The sequence below is a fragment of the Lolium rigidum genome, chromosome 6 (genome assembly GCF_022539505.1).
Source record: "Lolium rigidum isolate FL_2022 chromosome 6, APGP_CSIRO_Lrig_0.1, whole genome shotgun sequence".
NCBI lineage: Eukaryota > Viridiplantae > Streptophyta > Magnoliopsida > Poales > Poaceae > Lolium > Lolium rigidum.
This window is the reverse complement of record NC_061513.1, coordinates 360,394,795-360,413,577: the sequence shown is the minus strand read 5'-3', so window position 1 is coordinate 360,413,577 and position 18,783 is coordinate 360,394,795. Positions and strand designations below refer to the sequence as shown.

At 43.6% G+C, this 18,783-nt stretch overlaps 1 pseudogene; it reads right to left on the bottom strand.

Annotated features, from left to right (window-relative positions):
• Positions 1-18,271, bottom strand: part of LOC124667913 — a 30,138-nt pseudogene extending 11,867 nt beyond the window's left edge.
• Between the last annotated feature and the right edge of the window lie 512 nt (positions 18,272-18,783).

Genomic DNA, 18,783 nt, shown 5'->3' with positions numbered 1-18,783 from the left:
ACAAGCATATTCTTTTTTTCTTTTGATATTTCGCAGCAACGCGCGGGCATATAGCTAGTTACATAGATAACTTACAATTTCTAGACCTGTAGAGAGAGATGTTGCAATTTTTTTCTTTCCTTCTTTCTCACATAACAGTAACCTTAAATTCTAAAGGCTTCCTCACATAAAACCTGGGCAAGCGCCTTGATTTCTACTTTATCATTCCTGTATTTACCATGCTATATAAACTCTGTAAAAAAATTCTCTGTACAAGCCAAGCCTGCTCTAATGGATAGGATGGTACTGTGTGATTTCACGTTTTGGTGGCACTTTCCTAAGGATAAATAGAACCATAGCTGAAAGCACAATCTCGACCAGCTGCATAGCAAGTTAGTGAACCCACTCAGCAATCAGAAAATAGTTTGATTCTGAAGAAAAATAATAATTGCATAAATGATATCTTTCAAGCGCTCCAAGAACATTTAGCCTATTTCAAAGTATATGCTGATGCCCCTGATAATCCACTCCAATGGCCTCACTAAATTTATGAATCTGCAAATTCCAACGATACATATTTTAATGAGTTCCCCAAACTACCAAATATCTTTATCCTCTATATCTCTCTCAAATCAGCACAACAAAATCTAGAAACAATCTCAACTATAAAAATTCTGCTTGTGTTCCTTTTTTCTTGAAATACAACGCCAACAGCTACCAAAACAACAAAAACACGGCAGCACCTTCGAAGCTCTCTCCAGATCTGTCAAACTCAATGTGATGATACGAAATTGAGAAGTTTCTTTCCGTGCTCCTCCCTTTAAAAGGTTAAATATCTTTCAACCTGGATAAAATTTGAGGATCAGCAAAGCTTAATAATACGTATTCAAGGTGGAGAAAAATCATCTTGCATGTAAATTCTGCATGCAGCAAACTATATTGGATGGCCTTTTATTGCAATTGAGATTTAAAGTCATCTTGTTATATAATGCACCGTAACCATCAGTCTGTAAACACTCCAACGTGCAAGTATAAATGGGTGAAAGAAAGGGGGATCAAGCCAATGAACTCGGTGGTGAATGGGTTCCATTTGTTCTCCCATAATTCACTGGCATCACTGATCGATGCAGAAGTCTATATCAGTATTCAGATAGTCTAGGACAGAAGATTCCTCTCTCTCTGTTTTCTCTGGCCACCTACCTTCCATTGCATCCCCTTTCTCTCTCCCGAGCAAAAGGACAAGCTCCATGTTCCATGATTCTCCCCTTACTACATCTCCACCCCAGCTTGGAACAGAGCTATGGCCACTGCCAGCCTCAGTCCATGGTGCGGTTGGCCACCAGATCCCCTTGATGCTCTTCCTCGATAAGCGCATGCGCGCGGTTGGCCACCATATCCCCTCGCTGCTCTCGCCTCGGTGACTATCAAGCGGAGCGGTGCTGCTTGTTCCGCTGCAGCATATGTGTCCGGTGGATGCCGACGACGGTGTGGCCGCGCTCGTACTCACGGAACACACCCATTCTTCTTCGGGGTGAACTTGCGGTGCGGTGGAGTGGTTAAACGGATGGGGCAGCTTCGGCAGGGCTTCCATGCTCTTCCGGCGGTGGCCATCAAGGTGGCGATCACGACCATCTTGACCGGCGACATGGCCGCCACAGCCTCCTTCAGATCGGTACGTTTTCCTCTACCGATTTGATATAAACACTCATGTTTTTCCGGGTTTGTCTTTTGAGGGTCTCGTGTCTTGATTGTGTGTCAAATAATTGATAAGATATCGAAATGGTGTCACTTTGAAAATAACTGTCCATTAGTTCATCACTTTGAGATTCACACAATAAAAATTGCATGCATGAAAGAAACAATAGACTCGGACATTATTATTACACAGCTTAGCTGTAATTTAGAAAAACGAGCTAGGTGAAAGGTAAGCATGTGGAGGAGAAAACTGATCAACTTACATACAATGGTATGGGCTGACATGCTACTTAACTACTGTAAACTGAATGTGCACAAGTTAAAAGCAAACCAGTCAGACATGCGTGCAGCGTTCATTTCATCGATGGAAGATTACAGTGTTCATTTCATCGACTGGTGTACTTTGAAAGCGCTTATCTCAGGATTACACAGAGGAACAACAAATTGAACAAAAGTTGGGACAGCAGATTTTGGAAGGAACTAAGCTTGAGGTAGAGTATGATAAGAAACCGAATGGTAATGAAATTAGTTTCTAACACATAAAGACAACATGCTCTTCTCAGATAAATTACTGACATGAAAAGAATTGGAGAAGAAGGATCAAACCAATAGTATGTCTATATGCAATATACGACCTAAACCAGATCGAGACAAACCTCAGTAAGGAAAAATGGCGCATCAGACGTAGAAGCTCCATGTTGCCATTGAGCGCACCATTAGAGATGGTCCAGTTGTTCTCTTCATTGTGGAATCCACCGCCGAAAAGCTTATCCCTGCTTGGAATTCAAAACAATCGGGGTGAGAAAACCAATTGCAGCACAACAAAAACAAGAATAGTATGTTGATAGCATCATTGCCCTCAAACTTATATGTGAGCGAGTTCCTCTTAGGTCACATCTCCTGGTGTGTATCCATGGAATGAAATTAACATGACCAGTATTAGCAGATCATAGCTTGGCTCATAAGCAAGAGCGCCCAGCGGGATCATCCATCCAATGAATACTGAACTTTCATAAAGAAAAAGCAGTGAAAATTAACGAATATCCCTAAAACCATGACTAGGATGGAACAACAAAATCTAGCAAGAAATCAATCATGTAAAATTATAAAGAAAGCCTCTAGGGAAACACTAAAATTGTCGAACACATGATTTTGGTGCACTAAAAAAGGTCTGAGGTAAACAAATTATCTGTGCTAGAAGAGCTCACCCATGTAAAAAAATTTAGAGATGCATTTAATTCACCAATTAGAATGAGGGAATTTCCTTGTTGGTACGGAACAAAAATAATTACTCCAACTTCCCTAAAACCCCCATTTCGAAAAAAAAAAACTTCCCTAAAAGCTAGCCATTGGTCCAAATGGGTCCTTTTAGTTATATTGCACAAGTTATTTAATGAAAACAACCTCAGAACTTGTGCTAGAGTGATTATAGGAGACAATCACTGGTTTTCCACGCTTTGTAACTGAGAAGATAACACAAATGTTATAAGCCTGTTTGAAAATGTTGTATTACCTAGTCAATCAGGCAAAATGAGAGATATGAAAACCAAAAGAGCTCTTCACATCTACGCTAACAGCGAGCATGAGTTATGATTTTTCTACAGTGCACTTATGTCAAGAAAGTAGAATGCTCGACCACCGGGTGATCGATCCGCATTATCAACACCCAACAGACGGTCCGAACTATCCGCCTCAGTTAAATTTGAGGCTCCATCCGAACGGACAGAGGAAAGAATCTACAATGTGTCCACTGTCTAGAGAAGATTGTCCATATTAAAATATTTGCACTATCCTTCTACTACCAGGCGGTCAGCCTGCACAAACCTGTGATAGATTCACTAGATCGTCTAGAGTAGATCTTAGCCCGGGTAAGAGACAGTCTGTGAGCATTTACCTTATCCCTGGAGGACGACGAACCCGTCAGAGTCGACATGGTGGCGATGGCGACGATGACGGCGTGAGGTCGAGGGAGATGGGTGGCGGCGGAGCTTCCCGTCGGCACTGCACTAACCCTAATCGGTGGGTCGTCTGGTGGGGCGAGTGGCAGCTCAGGGCAACCTCGTCCAGAGTGCCACTGGCCCCCACCACTCTATATAGTGCAGGCGACGGGGGCCTACCAACCGGCGAACGGTTGGGCGCCCCGATCGGGGCGCGGACGAGGTCAAGGGGTCGTGCCGAGCCGTTGGGCTGCAGTGCGGTGGAGATCAATCCTAACATTCTCCCCCTTGATCTCAACTTTTCTTTTAACTTTATACTTTCACTTTATTCGTTTCATTTTGGATCAGTCCATAGGGCATGTTTCATCGTCACAGCTCTATTGCCGATAGAATCGGACAGCCACAATGCACTTCTCTCGTTTTGAAACAAATTCTTTTACTTTTGGGCCTCTTATGATCCAGGATAGGTAAGACTTTCCCTTAAACCCATGCCGGCTACGTGCTCCTTGAACACGCTGGGTGGTAAGCCTTTCGTTAGCGGATCCGCAATCATATCTTTTGTCCTTATATGCTCGAGACTTATTGTTTGATCCTGGACCTTGTGTTTCACAACATAATACTTAACCTCAATCGGTTTCGTAGCATTACTCGACTTGTTGTTGTGAGCATAAAATACCTGTGACTCATTGTCGCAGTACATCTTTAGTGGTTTGTCAATACAATCTACCACTTTCAAGTCGGGTATAAATTTCTTTAACCATAATGCCTGCCCCGTGGCTTCATAACATGCTATAAATTCTGCATACATCGTGGATGATGCAACTATCGTCTCGCTTGGAGCTTCTCCACGAAATAGCTCCCCCGCAAGGGTGAATACATATCCGGATGTGGATTTTCTATCATCTTTATCCCCGCAAAATCTGCATCCGAATACCCTCTTATTTCTAGGGAATCGGATCTTACGTATGTTAGCATGTAACTCTTTGTGCCTTTCACATAACGCAATGCCTTCTTTACCATTTTCCGGTGTTCAAAACCTGGATTTTCTTGATATCTACCGAGTACTCCGGTGATAAATGCTAAGTCGGGGCGAGTGCACACTTGTGCATACCTGTAGGCTTCCAATGGCCGAAGCATATGGAACCGCTTTCATTTGATCGAGCTCGTATTGATTTTGGGGACTTTGATGTTTCCCAAAACTGTCGCCCTTGACTATAGGGGCAGGTGTGGCACTCGCACTTATGCATATTATACTTACTTAGAATCTTTTCTAAATAAGTCTTTTGCGATAGTCCTAATACTCCATTGTTTCTATCTCGGTGAATTTCTATGCCCAAAACATATGACGCTTCACCAAGATCTTTCATATCAAAATTTGAGGACAAGAACTTCTTTGTCCCTTGCAGTAGACTAACATCACCGCTGGCAAGCGGAATATCATCCACATACAAGATTAGGAAAATATATTTCCCACTTTTAAACTTTGCATAAACGCAATTGTCCTCAATATTTTCTTTAAATCCAAATCTCTTGATTGTTTCATTAAACTTTAGATACCACTGTCTGGAGGCTTTCTTTAATCCATAAATGGATTTCTTTAGGCGGCATCCCATTTCTTCCTTGCCTTCCATGATAAAACCCTTGGGTTGTTTCATGTAGACATTTTCTTCTAAATCCCCGTTTAGAAATGCCGTCTTTACATCCATTTGATGCAACTCTAAATCAAAATGTGCAACTAGTGCCATGATGATTCTGAAGGAATCCTTACATGAGACCGGCGAAAATGTCTCATTGTAATCTATCCCTTCTCTTTGTGTAAATCCTTTTGCCACTAGAGGTGGCTGTTGTTGCTCCCTTTCATGCTCAACAAATGGTTCATTCGGCTCCTGACGGACAGGTTCCGAATTTTCACTCATCGTTGTCATGGGTGGAGTTACAACAGGCGCTTGCACCACAATCGCAGGGATCGTCGGTACAGATGCACATGGTGGCGCAAAAAATGGCTCCTGAGTCATCGGATTAGGTGCATGCACCCTCTTCTCCTCAAGATCAATTTTCCGAGCTACCATGCTCCCCCTCATCATTTCGTCTTCTAAGAAGACAGCATGTCTCGTTTCCACAAACTTTGTGAATTTCTCTGGACAGTAGAAACGATAACCTTTTGACTTTTCAGGATAGCCAATAAAATGGCAGCTGACTGTTTTGGTATCTAACTTTGCGATATTTGGATTGAATACTTTGGCCTCAGCAGGGCTCCCCCACACTTTCAGGTGGTTTAGAGAAGGCACTCTCCCTGTCCATAGCTCATACGGTGTTTTGGACACCGATTTGCTTACTCTGTTTAGAATGTGAATAGCGGTTTTTAACGCCTCAATCCACAATCCCAATGGTAGGGTGGAATAGCTCATCATACTGCGCACCATATCCATGAGGGTACGGTTGCGCCTTTCAGCTACCCCATTTTGCTGAGGTTCGCCCGGCATCGAGTACTCGGGCGACTATTCCGGTCTCTCGTAGGAACCTTGCAAAAGGTCCAGGAACTTGGCCATATGGAGTATGTCGATCGTAGTACTCCCCTCCACGATCGGACTTGACTATCTTTATTCTTTTATCATGCTGATTTTCAACTTCAGCTTTGAATATTTTGAATTTATCCAACGCTTCTGTTCTTTCTTTTATTGGATAAATATAACCATATCGGGAGTAATCATCCGTGAATGTTATGAACGAATCATAGCCATCCACACTTTTCACCAGAAATGGTCCACATATATCGGTGTGAATTATTTCTAGTGTTGCTGTGCTTCGATTTGCACCCTTTTTAATTTTCTTTACAAATTTTCCTTTAATGCAATCGATGCACTATTCTATGTCTGAGAATTGTAATGGAGGAAGAATATCATTTTTAACGACGAGTCTTTCTATTCTCCCCCTCGAAATATGGCATACGCGACAGTGCCATAATTTCGATGATTCATCAGTTCTTTTTCTTTTCTTTTGTTCTTTGTCCGACGCGGACAACATTCTTTCACTCACATTACACACAGACAACACCCACATAAGCATTATTACAACATATGGCACACTTGCCATGTCCTTCCTGTCCATGTGTACTTTTTCGTCACCGGTTGCTTCAGCAGCTGGGTCGCACATATCTTTGAAGAACCAGTGAACTGGCTCTTTATTCTTTCAAGATACTCCCCTACGGAAGCACACTCTGCAATTGAGCCCACAATAGCGTTCTCAATTATATTCTTTATAAATGACACTTAGCCACTTATTATTCTTCCATGCAACATCATCATCCTTGTCATTTCTGACTGGATCTTTTGGTCTGACCGGCTGTGGGGACCTAGTCCACCTCAGCACAAATCGACCTTCTTTCTTCATTCAGTGTAGCTGTCACCTCTGAGGGTTGGAACATCCTTGATGCAACTTATCAAGTAGTACCCTCCTTTAAACCACAATGAAATGAGATCATAACAACAATTGCATGCAATAATCCAACATTGGTCAAAATTAGAACATACAACTGTTTGTGCAATTAAAACTATGTCACCGTTGGGCAGAAATAGAGATAAATGCACTTCTTATTGCAACAGATCATGATCATGTCATTAATAACGTTGGTTAAAAAATGACAGAATCATAATTGTCACGATAATCACTTTAATCATCTCTTTAACATTTTAACTATCACTTTTGCACATATTATTGCAACAAAACATGATCATACCATCAATGACGTTGGTCATAAAATGACAGGATCGTAATTGTTTCAACAAGCACTTTTTTAAGCAACTTTTTCAATTTAATTGTCACTTTTGCATTTAAAATGCTACTTTTCTATTTTGCAGCGGAAACTGTCACTTTAAACTATTTAACTTTTGAACTTTACAGAGGCATATCCTTTACTTTTTAATTTCTGAACAAATATTTCGTTGGTCCTATTTATTCAGAAAAAACTAGACAAAATTTGGCCAAAAAATGACCCAAAAACTGCCTAAAAAAACCTCTGTAATTAATAAAACTGTAAAAACTGACTGTTACTGTAAGGCGCGGCCCGCGGCCCACCCGGCCCGCTACGCACTGCGCGGCACGCAGCAGACGCGGCGCCCACGCGGCCGGCTCGACGCGGCCTGCCAACGCGGCCTGGCCACGTTGCCGACGCGGCCCACGCGACCTACACGCGGCCCAGCCGCGGAGACGACGCGCCGCACGCTGCTGGCCATCGGATGAGATCCGACGGTCGGCCTTCACTTTCGGGCGGTATAAAAAAGGGTGCCAACCGGCAGAACCCTAACCCTAGCTTCATTTTTCCCCCTTGCCCCCTCTCTGTCTTGTGTCCGGCGGCTGGAGAAGAGCGGCCTGTGCCTCCCGCCGACGACGGCGAGCGCACCCCGGCTGTCCTCCCCACCTCCATCTCTGTAGTTCTCGCACGACGGCGGCGGCGCGGAGGCTCCACTTCCCGCTCGCGCCCGCGGCCCGGCATGCTCGCCCGTGACGCCTCCCGCGAGGCTCCCCCGCGCTTCTGTGTAGCGGCGAGGAGGCAGCGGCGCTGCCCAGCAACTGCTCGCGCGAGCACGCAGCAGTGTGTCGGCGTCGCTCTGCCCTTCCTCTCCTTTACCTTTCTGTCCTTTTTTTTGTTTTTTCTTTCTCTGCTCATTCTCCACCCAAAAACGATGGCCTCCAGGGGAGAGGAAGCAGCAGCCGACACCCCTCTGGCCCTTTTGCCGTCGTGTGCGTGCACCCGAGGGTGGACGCACCGGCGTCAAACGGCTCATTGGTGGTGCCCTACACTTTGCCGGCGCCATTTAGAGTAGCAGCATCCGGTGACTGTCGGGGTGGCGGCGTGGTGGCCCCACTGCCCCTGTACTTTCTCGCCGGCGAGCCCAAGGCCCCGGCCTTTAAGAAACTTTCTTTTCCCTTTTCAATCTAGGGTTTCTGTGCGGTGGGGATCTAGGGTTAGGGTAGCTATTCATCTATTCTACCCGGAAACACACAAGATCTACACACTGGTGGCTCTGATACCAATGATAGATTCACTAGATCGTCTAGAGTAGATCTTAGCCCGGGTAAGAGACAGTCTATGAGCATTTACCTTATCCCTGGAGGACGACGAACCCGTCAGAGTCGACATGGTGGCGATGGCGACGATGACGGCGTGAGGTCGAGGGAGATGGGTGGCGGCGGAGCTTCCCGTCGGCACTGCACTAACCCTAATCGGTGGGTCGTCCGGTGGGGCGAGTGGCAGCTCGGGGCAACCTCGTCCCGGAGTGCCACTGGCCCCCACCACTCTATATAGTGCAGGCGACAGGGGCCCACCAACCAGCGAACGGTTGGGCGCCCCCGATCAGGGCGCGGACGAGGTCAAGGGATCGTGCCAGAGCCGTTGGGCTCTGGTGCGGTGGAGATCAATCCTAACAACCTGCACTGTCAACAATCATGGATAGGACTAAGCATTTTGTAAGGGAAAAAAAAGGAAATTGCATAATCCAGACACTGGCGTGCTTATCTCTCTACCTTGATTCTGAAATAGTATATTCTTATAAACCAAACACTTAAATAAAGCCCATCAGTTTCAGGTCACAGCGATTGAATCTTAAATAGCATATGCATCACTGAAATAAACCGCGTTTACTATCTTGCATAATTTTTTTAGGTTTGCTAAGAAAAGCTACTCTCCGGAAAATTCAGTAAAATTCAGTAAATACTAACACAATTAAGACACCAGATAATAAGATTATTTGATACTTATATGTATCATTCAGAATTTAGAATATTTGTTACCTATGTGAATTACATGAAGCACCAGGAGAAGTTGATAAAAAAATAACTGAAAAACATCATAGAATAGTACAAACCGAAAACATGAGCACACCTTATGAATCCAAGGTTGTCGCATTGATCCTAAGCCATATAAGCAAATTTGAAGTCAAATTACCAACAGAGTTTACCAATATGTCAGTGTTTCTTTACACCACAAGTACAGAACAAAATATGTGTAGTTGGGGAGATAATTATGACAAGTTACACAAGAAGAGAACCAATAGCATTGGTCGGGGCTAAATTTTGTGATGACAATAGTATAGAGAAACTTAGTTTTCTGCAAAGAAATGCCAAGATTAAGCACCCCAGAAGATGATGACAGACAATAGATAGACCCTAAAAAATTGGACACACACCTCGTGTTCCCAGATATTCAAGTCAACCAGTTCAGAATTAGTTTTTTTCTTGAGGTCAACCTGGCACTTATCTTGGCAGCAGATTGTCCCGGGAGTGGAATACTCTAGGCATCAGTGACTCTGTTTTGTATATGTAGACAAAAAGTAGGAACAGCCGGACTCGGTTACATGAACAAATTTAAGTCCCTGAGCATATATGCATCAATTACCTTGTAAGCAGACAAAAACGGATCTGCACAAACAAAGATTAGATTTTTCCCGTACATTTGAGAGAGAACCTGATGGTCTTTGAGCTTGCATAGTTCAATTAGAAAAGAGAGATACCGCTGTCATAGCAGCCTCCTTTTATTAAATTTAGACAATGGGCTGCTTTCCTAACTGTCTCTCGTCTAGCAGCGCCGTATCCATCAAGTTTTTACAATCGCTCCCTTGACAACCTGCAGTTTCCTAAACAGGGTAAGAACACTCGCATAGATTATTTCATCAACTTTGACCATGAGGGGTTGGGTTAGAAGAGGCGGAACCCTGTAGCCTCCCCTTTCAGCATTGCATAATTACAAATTAATAAGTTTTTATTTCTTCTAGAGCTCTATCCACAATAATTCACAAGAAGAAATCAAATAGAGTAGGTACTCACCTAGAGCTTGCAGATTCAAGTATCACATAGATTAATTGTGTAGTGCGGCCTCTTTGGATTATTCTCACACACCTTGTGGAAACAGATCAAATATCATATATAGATTAGATTTATGGGGATTAAATAAAAATATGGTCAAAGGATAATTAAGAAGGAAGAGAGGATCACCTCGTCTCAATGCCATGGAAATGCGGCGGGTAGTGCTCCGTATGCCAAGCGCCAAAATCTATAACCAGATCACCCAAACCATAAATCGATCGTGGATCATGCAACCTCAAGTAAAATACCAGCAACACCAATCACAACCTAGTAGGCTCCAACAAAGCTAGCATATCAACATCAGCACACCAGCCATCAAGCAGCTAGCGAAGCGCGCATGGTCAAACACAACAAGCAACCATGAGGAGAGCAAAACTTGGGACTTGGGAAGGTACCTTGCTAGGCGCTGGCAATAGGTGCGGTGGCGATGGCACATGATCTTTCCCAAAGCCAAAACTAACTACCAGTATTGGCTCTTTAAATAAGTAGCCACTGAAGGGGAAAGACAGGGATACTAATGTGTCCAAAGGAAATTATTGAAGAGATGAAATACTGGAACCGTGAAGCTTAAATCTGCAAACAAAAACAGATCCAAACATAGCAGTTAAATGCAAAGTGAAGTAGTTAAATGCAAAGTAGTGCAGAACAAACAAAAAAGGATCTTATCGATGCAATACCTCCTGTTATAAATTTATAATTGCATAACATAAACAATCTTGCACTTCGGAATGATTCTCCATAATGCGTCTCAACACATTCTACAGAAGAACCCACAGTACCATGTAAGAATAAGGATAGAGGAGTAGTGGAAAAGCTACTGACAGTTGCTATGCTCACTAATAATGTAAGAATAAGGATAGATGAGTAGTGGAAAAGCAAATCGCCTGGATATAAATTTTTCATCAAATCTGCTTCATCTAGAATACACCAGAATAGGAATAGCTGCTGGAAACAATAGCAATAACAGAAGCAGTAACACATTTTGAGTCAACAGAAGTTCATTTTTCAATCAACAGAATTTTAATTTGAAAGGACAACCTCAAGTTAAACTGAGCAAATCGAATTTTTACGAGGACAAATTGACTACATGGCTATAATTTGTTTTTTTATTCAAACTGATAACCTACCCAAGAGATAATTGTCAATGGTCATCATATTTATAAGAAGAGCATGCCCTGAAATATCAGCAAAAGAACAGTGTTAAGGACCATCATAGATGATCAACGAATATATTAGATTTAGCAATCCTGGTCCAAAATAAGACAGGGTAAAACATATATAACTACGCGATTAATTGTCCCATAAAGTTACTGGACATCGCATAGAATAAAATCAAGCTCACCATCTGGTTCATTCTTGCAATTCATCCATGGTCTCTCGGCTCGAGTGAGAAAGCGAAATACAAACCGAGTAACCACAAACCATTGCACAAATCATCCATAGTCAATTAATTGTTTGTATCAATCTGCAGGTCTAGAAGGCGCACTTGCTCTCTCAAGTTCCAAGTGATGCACCATTGAGGTCCTGCCTCTAACACTGGCGGGAGGACATTTCCGGACCTTGCCGGATCACTTGAGGCATGGCCGCGGGGATGTCCTGAGTGCTGAATCAGTGGCGGCTCTACACGGCTCGGCGTCCTCGTCCATCTCCGGACCGCCGTATGGCCATGTTCTTCCTGCAAAAAGGGTATCAGGGTGTCAGTGAGGAGAAAGAAACGCAGCAACGGCCCAAAAGCATCAAAGCCCCCGCCGCTTGCCGGCTCCAGTGATGGCAACAACCCATTAAAATCTGGGCACGAATCAGCGGTGTCGTACCTCATCAGGTCGTCCTCGTTTCCATCTCTTTGGTGGCACCCGGTTGTCCGTCGTGGCCGTATAGCGCAAGGGCGCCTCGCCGCTGGCCACGATCGTCGGGGTGCTCAGCTCCATCGACATCGTCGCTCCACCGGCGTGCCGCTCCCCCGGCGCTGCGCTCCATCGCCGGCGCCTCTCCTGCGCGCCCGTGGCGCGCTCGACCGGCGTGCCTCCCCTGCGCGCTGCGCTCCACCAGCGGCGCCTCTCCCGCGCACTCCCGCCTCGTCGCTCCACCGGCGACGCCCTGGCGAGCTCATGGAGTGGTGGCCGCGCGGCGGCGAGAAGGGGAGGAATAAATGGTGATGCAAGCTGCAGGTAGGGGATTGGCTAGGGTTTGGATGGTCGTGACCTTTTTTTCCTTCTTCCTATTATTTTTTTCCCAGCTGAACCAATAAATACATGGCAAGTGGCCCAATCGGTGGAAACAAAAAGAGGCAACTGCCCAGCCCGTGCTTGCCTTGTGGGATGCCCTGTGAGGCCCCCTATGGGGGGCATCATATATAACTTTAGATTGGATGCCCACAAAACTCTGTTGGTTCAGCTGGTCCAATCACATTTGAGAAGGGAGACACTAGCTAGCGATCGTTCGCTGCAAGCGATCGGAGCGGTCACTTTTCCGCGATACCAAGAAAGGAAATCCAATCATTTCTCGGGTTTCCATTTCCGGAAAGAAGACAAGCGCGCGCAGGAAAAATTAAATTGTCTCGCGTGCGATTCGAACCCAAGACCTCGGGCGGCCCCTCAAGCCGAGCGCTCGCGGAGCAAACCAACTGAGCTACAGCTATTTCGTGCACTATGAGGAAACGCACCTATTTTGTTCACTAGGCAGTAACACGGTAGAAGCATGTACAAACTTATTCTAAAACCAAAACACATAGCGAACGGAACCGAAAGTGAAAAGCCGTGCAACATTACATGAAATTGTTGTTATTTTCAAGAATAACTCTGATTCAAAATTCGTTCACCTACAAAATCGGTCTACATAATATATTTAAAATTAGACCCACGTTGACACATTCCAACCATTTCTTTTTTGGCCGAACATTTCAAATTTGTTTAGAATTTTTTTAGCTAGTTCTTTTACTCACAAGTTATCAACTCCTCTACGATATATTTAACAATGGTAAATGTAAGAAGTTACTGACCCTAAAATTTAAAATTATTTAGAATATTTTGTCTATTTTTTTAGCTCATAATTTATCAACCTATCTTACAGCTTATTTATCAACCCTATGTCCCATTATTTATCAATGGTAAACGTGAAAAGTTATCGACCTAAAAGACTAATGTTATTTTTAATATTTGGGCAAATTTTTTACCTCACAAATTATCAACCCTCTGCCCCGTTATTTATCAATGGTAAACGTGAAAAAGTTACCGACCCAAAAAACTAATTTTATTTTTAATATTAAGAATTTTTTACCTCATAATTTATCAACCCTCTGCCCCGTTATTTATCAATGGTAAACGTGAAAATGTTACCGACCAGAAAAGCTACTTTCATTTAGAATATATTGAGGACTAGTTTACGTCATGATTTATCAAACCATATATCCCTTATTTATCAACGGTTATTGTGAAAAATCACCTACCCGAGAAGCTAATTTTATTTTCAATATTTTGGTAACATTTTCATTTAGAATATTTTGTGAATATTTTTAGCTCACAATTTATCAATTATCAATCCCTCTGCTCACAATTTACCTACGGTAAACGTGAAAAATTATCGACCAAAAATGTTAAGTTTATTTAGAATATTTTTTAGAACATTATTAGCTCACAATTTATCAACCCATTTGTTCGTTATTTAGCAATGGTAAATGTGAAGAGTTATCAATCCAAAAAATTAATTTCATTTAGAATATTTTAAAAACATTTTAGCTCGCAATTTATCAACCCCGCACCAATTATTTATCAATGGTAAATGTGAAAAGTTATCTAACCAAAAACCTAATTTTATATAGAATATGTTGGGATACTTTTAGCTCACAATTTATGAAACACTATGTAAGTTATTTATCAACCATAAAAACGAAAATTTATCGACCCCAAATGCTAATTATATTTAAATTAGTTTTAGGAAAAAATTAGCTCTTAAAATTATCAACCTCTTTGCCCGTTATTTATCAACGGTAAATGTGAAAATTTATTGACCCAAAACGTAATAGTTTATTTGAGTGAAAAGTAGTAGTTTATTTAAGTCGCAAGTGATAGTGTATTTGAGTTGCAAGTGGTTTTCCCACCCGTTCTTTCCCCCATAAAACCCACTTGCCCGAAAAAGGAATTTAAAAAATATTATACTATAAATAATAGGAATTTTGAAACAAATGACACCAACAAGCAAAATGTAGATTTATAGAAAAATGGAATTGTAGAAAGGGAATTGATATTCTTATTAAAATTTCATCATGCTATATAAAAAAAAATCAGGAAAGGGAAATGGAAAAAAGAATCAGGAAAGGGAAATGGCCTAACGTGGACCACCCACGACCCAATCCTCCCGAAAATCACTCTCCTCCACCCACCATCGTCCTTCTCTGTCCTCCCCCCGTCCCATCCAGCGCAGGGCGTCGGCCCCCGTCCCGGCCGGCGCCTCCCCGTGCAGGCCACCTTCGGACACCTCCCGCTCGTCCCCGTCACAGCAAGCGGCGGACGTCTCCGCCCTGGGCTCCTCACCATCGCGGCCAGCGTGGGAGGCGGCGGCACCGTCGGAACCCTCCGCCCTCGCCTCGTCACAACCAGAGTGCCTGCATCGTCTCCTCGCCATCGCGGCCAGCGTGGGGGCGTCGTCGCCTCCTCTCATCGCGGCCAGCGTCGGCAGCCGCCGTCTCCTCACGTCCCAGCCAAGTTCCGGCACCGCCTCCTCCTGCCTCCCCCGCCAGATTTCGACGACCCCACGTCCCGTTCCGCTTGATTTCCCCGGCGTGCCGGTCAGGAGCAGGACGAGCTGCGCTGTCCTCCCTCCCCCTCGCGCTGCGCATGTTCTAGAATCGGGGACGGAGCGGTGCTAGAAAGGGGATGAGGAAAAGTCAAACAATCCAAAAAGGGAATCGTATCGCGCTTCCGCGCGAGCGCTACCGCGCGGGACAAAACTGATTGCTTGAGCGATCGAGTGTCAGGGAGGGATTTCGATTTGAGAACAACATAGATGTATTTGCCAACATACGGCCGAAGATAAAAGCGCCTGCCTGCTTGGATTGTCAAGTTGAACAGTTACAAAGTTGTAATCATTAATAAAATAATTCATAGTTTTCCAAGGTGACTTTTTCTTCTATAATTTAGTCTTCAAGTAAGATACAGTTACAAATAGGCAGCAAATATATACCTTCATACCAAACAATTTGAGAAAAAGTTCACTGATCATGCACGTGAAGACCACTTCAAGTGATCTCTTTTTTATATCCAAAGTCTTCTTTGCGCTGCGGATATATACAAGTGGATCATCGTGCATCGCTACATGAAACGGAAGGATGATGTAGCCTAGTTGATTTCCCCATCCCACATCGCCACTCTTACCCGATTCTATCAAGTTGACGTATTTCTGTTCATAATTGCAAGAAAAAATAAGATTAAATTAGAATAAAGATATATACTACTCCTATAAAGGACATTTCATACTACTCCTGAGTGTCATTACATCCACATGTGTTTCACACAATCTAGATGTATGTATCATAACGAAGAGTATGGACGGGTACTATGAAGTATATATAGCTATGCTAGAAATATATATACTAATTTCTAGGTAGTATGCACAATTCTTCCGCATATTTCTTTTTTTCGTACAAATATGAAGGTATTTCGTACATATAGAGCAAACTATGGGCCCATTTGCAATTTTTCATGTAACTTGCTTTGAAGCAGTATCGTCTTAGATATGGTAGATGAACATACACAAACCGATAAAATGTTACAAATACTTACATATGCTAGTTGCTAGGATACGAGATGTGGGTGTAACTACACCTAGGAGTAGGAATTTTTTTTCTTCTATAAATTTGAATATACCCCAAAACTGATTCTATCCAAACAAGCAACTCCAATATGGACTTGTAGTATACACTCAAATTATTTATATTGGTCAGGTGAGCACAATATATCTAATTACTTTGTCATGCATGATATATTTGTAATAGCATAATGCTATATTCTTTTACTAACATAATCATATGAAAAGTAGTCGCCAGACTTGCACGTCTGATAGTGTGAGAATGCCTAAATGTCATCCCTCTAACATAATGAGAGAGTAATCATTTGAAGCAAAATACAAATGAAAATTAGTAGCGTCATGCATTTAGACTACTCATAGTGGGGTAACTTCACTAGTAACTAAGTGTCTAACTCATCAAATTTGCTTATGTGGCAATGAGCTAATGAGGAGAGATAGGAGGATATAGTAACATAGCTAGTTACTGTAACATCACACTTCCCAAGATACAATGAGTCTACATGCTAATTAATAAAGACATCTATAATACTATTTTGATATACTAACCACTATAAAAGTAGTAACATATAATAGTAACATGCACATATTACTACTCTATGTTACTTCTCACTATGACTAGCCTTAAAGTTTCTTAATCCATGAAGAAAACCTTACTTGTAAGCTGGTGGTTGCCCTTAAATTGACTGGAAGGACAGAGCGCAGACAGATTTTCTCCGTCATGGTGTTACCTGTTATTAATTGAAGGTACAATAAACGCATGTTTAGAATCCTTCTGATAGGAAAGAACGTGAAATCATGCGAACCAGCACTTACCTGGTTTGCGAAAGTAATACTGTGACAGGGCAGCAGAAGTTGCACCAACTAGTACGTCATTGACAGTCTACAGAAGCACATAAATACATAGGAAAAATTAGTTTAAGAAGTACTTATTGCATGACTAGTTTCATCAAAATTCTTTTAGTCATGTTTTATAGACCTACTATTCTCCTAGATTAAATTATGGAGAAAATTGCAAATATTTCAAACATCACTTACGCAGTTGATGGCATTCTTGATGAACTTGACGTCGTCCAAGCTAAGGCTCAGGTGTACGAAGCGTCTGCGTGGGTTGAACACCATGTCGTCGTCCGAGCAACTGAACGACGTCTTGGGGTCTCTTAGGAACAAAATTGTGGCAGCAAAGGCGGCAACGTCCGCCATGGTGTTCCAAGCCAACACAAAATACGACCATGCCCACCCGAGAAAAGCCATGGCGCCGGCAGACCGCGGCGGCGGCATGTAGATGGCGGCTGTGCGCTCGGGCTGCTTCGGCATGGCCGGCAGTCTCGTTGGGTCAGCGACGCTGCGTGCAGACGCGAAGAGGAGCGTCATCAACGACATGCCATCACCAAGGGAGTGGTGCACGCGGAGCACCACGGTGGAGGTTGCCTCCGAGGTCGGGAAGTCGAGGATGTGGAACTCCCAGAGTGGGCGGGAGGCGTCCATGGGGAGCGTGCTCAGCGATGCCGCATAGTCCTCCACCACCTGGTCCGCGTCGGCCTCCACGCCGGCAGGATCCAGCGCCGGCACGATGATGTGATCGTCCACATTCACCTTCACGCATGCCCACCGCCGGTTGCCATCTTCTGAACCACCATCAGCTACCTGTACGTCCACCCATAAGTTAAATTAGTTATAAGCTGCAAAAAAGCTAATAATTAATCTTGAGTGTTCATAGACGAAGGAGTACTTACCTGGATGCTTTGGAAGCGCGGGTATCGGGCAAGCTGGGTGGCGATGCCGGCGCTCAACACGGGCAAGTTTAAGGGCGAGCCGAGGCCCATGGTGACGACGATGTATAGATCTTCCATGAGCCTTGCAGTAGGGGTTACGGGCTCCTTGTCCGCCGTTGAGTCCTCAGTCGTCCATTCGACGGCCAGAGCTCTCGGCTTCGTGCGAATCGAGAGTGGCCGGGTTCGTAGAGCCGCCGCCGAGGGGCAACCATTGCTAGCATCCATATTTACTACTAATCTATGGTTAGCTCCTTTAGAGAGTGGCTTACAGGTAATGATAGTTGCTACCATGAACAGCGTTATTATATAGGAAAGGATTGTACCACGCCAAATTGCCTGTTTCTATTTCTAACACGGTATCGACAAAAATTGGCTAGCTAAGCAAAATTCCAACCACCATAGTCCTGTTTCTATTTCTAACACGGTATTGGAAAGGTGGGGCGTACCACACTGATAAGACCTTGGCTCCAATGTTCAAAAAAAAAAAGATAAGACCTTGGCTCCAAGATCCACTATCCAAAAAAGCGTCAGTTGAGTAAATCCAGTTTGGGAAAAAAGCTTGAAACCGGATGACCGACCCTCCTCCCCCCTCCCCCCGCGTTACCTATCAATTCCTCCTCCAAATAGGGTTTCGCTCCGCTTTACAAATAAAACCGTAACGGCCAAACCTACACAAGGTGGTGCAAAGCAGATCAAAGCATAAACAAAAAAGAACAAGGAAAACCAAAACTTGCGAC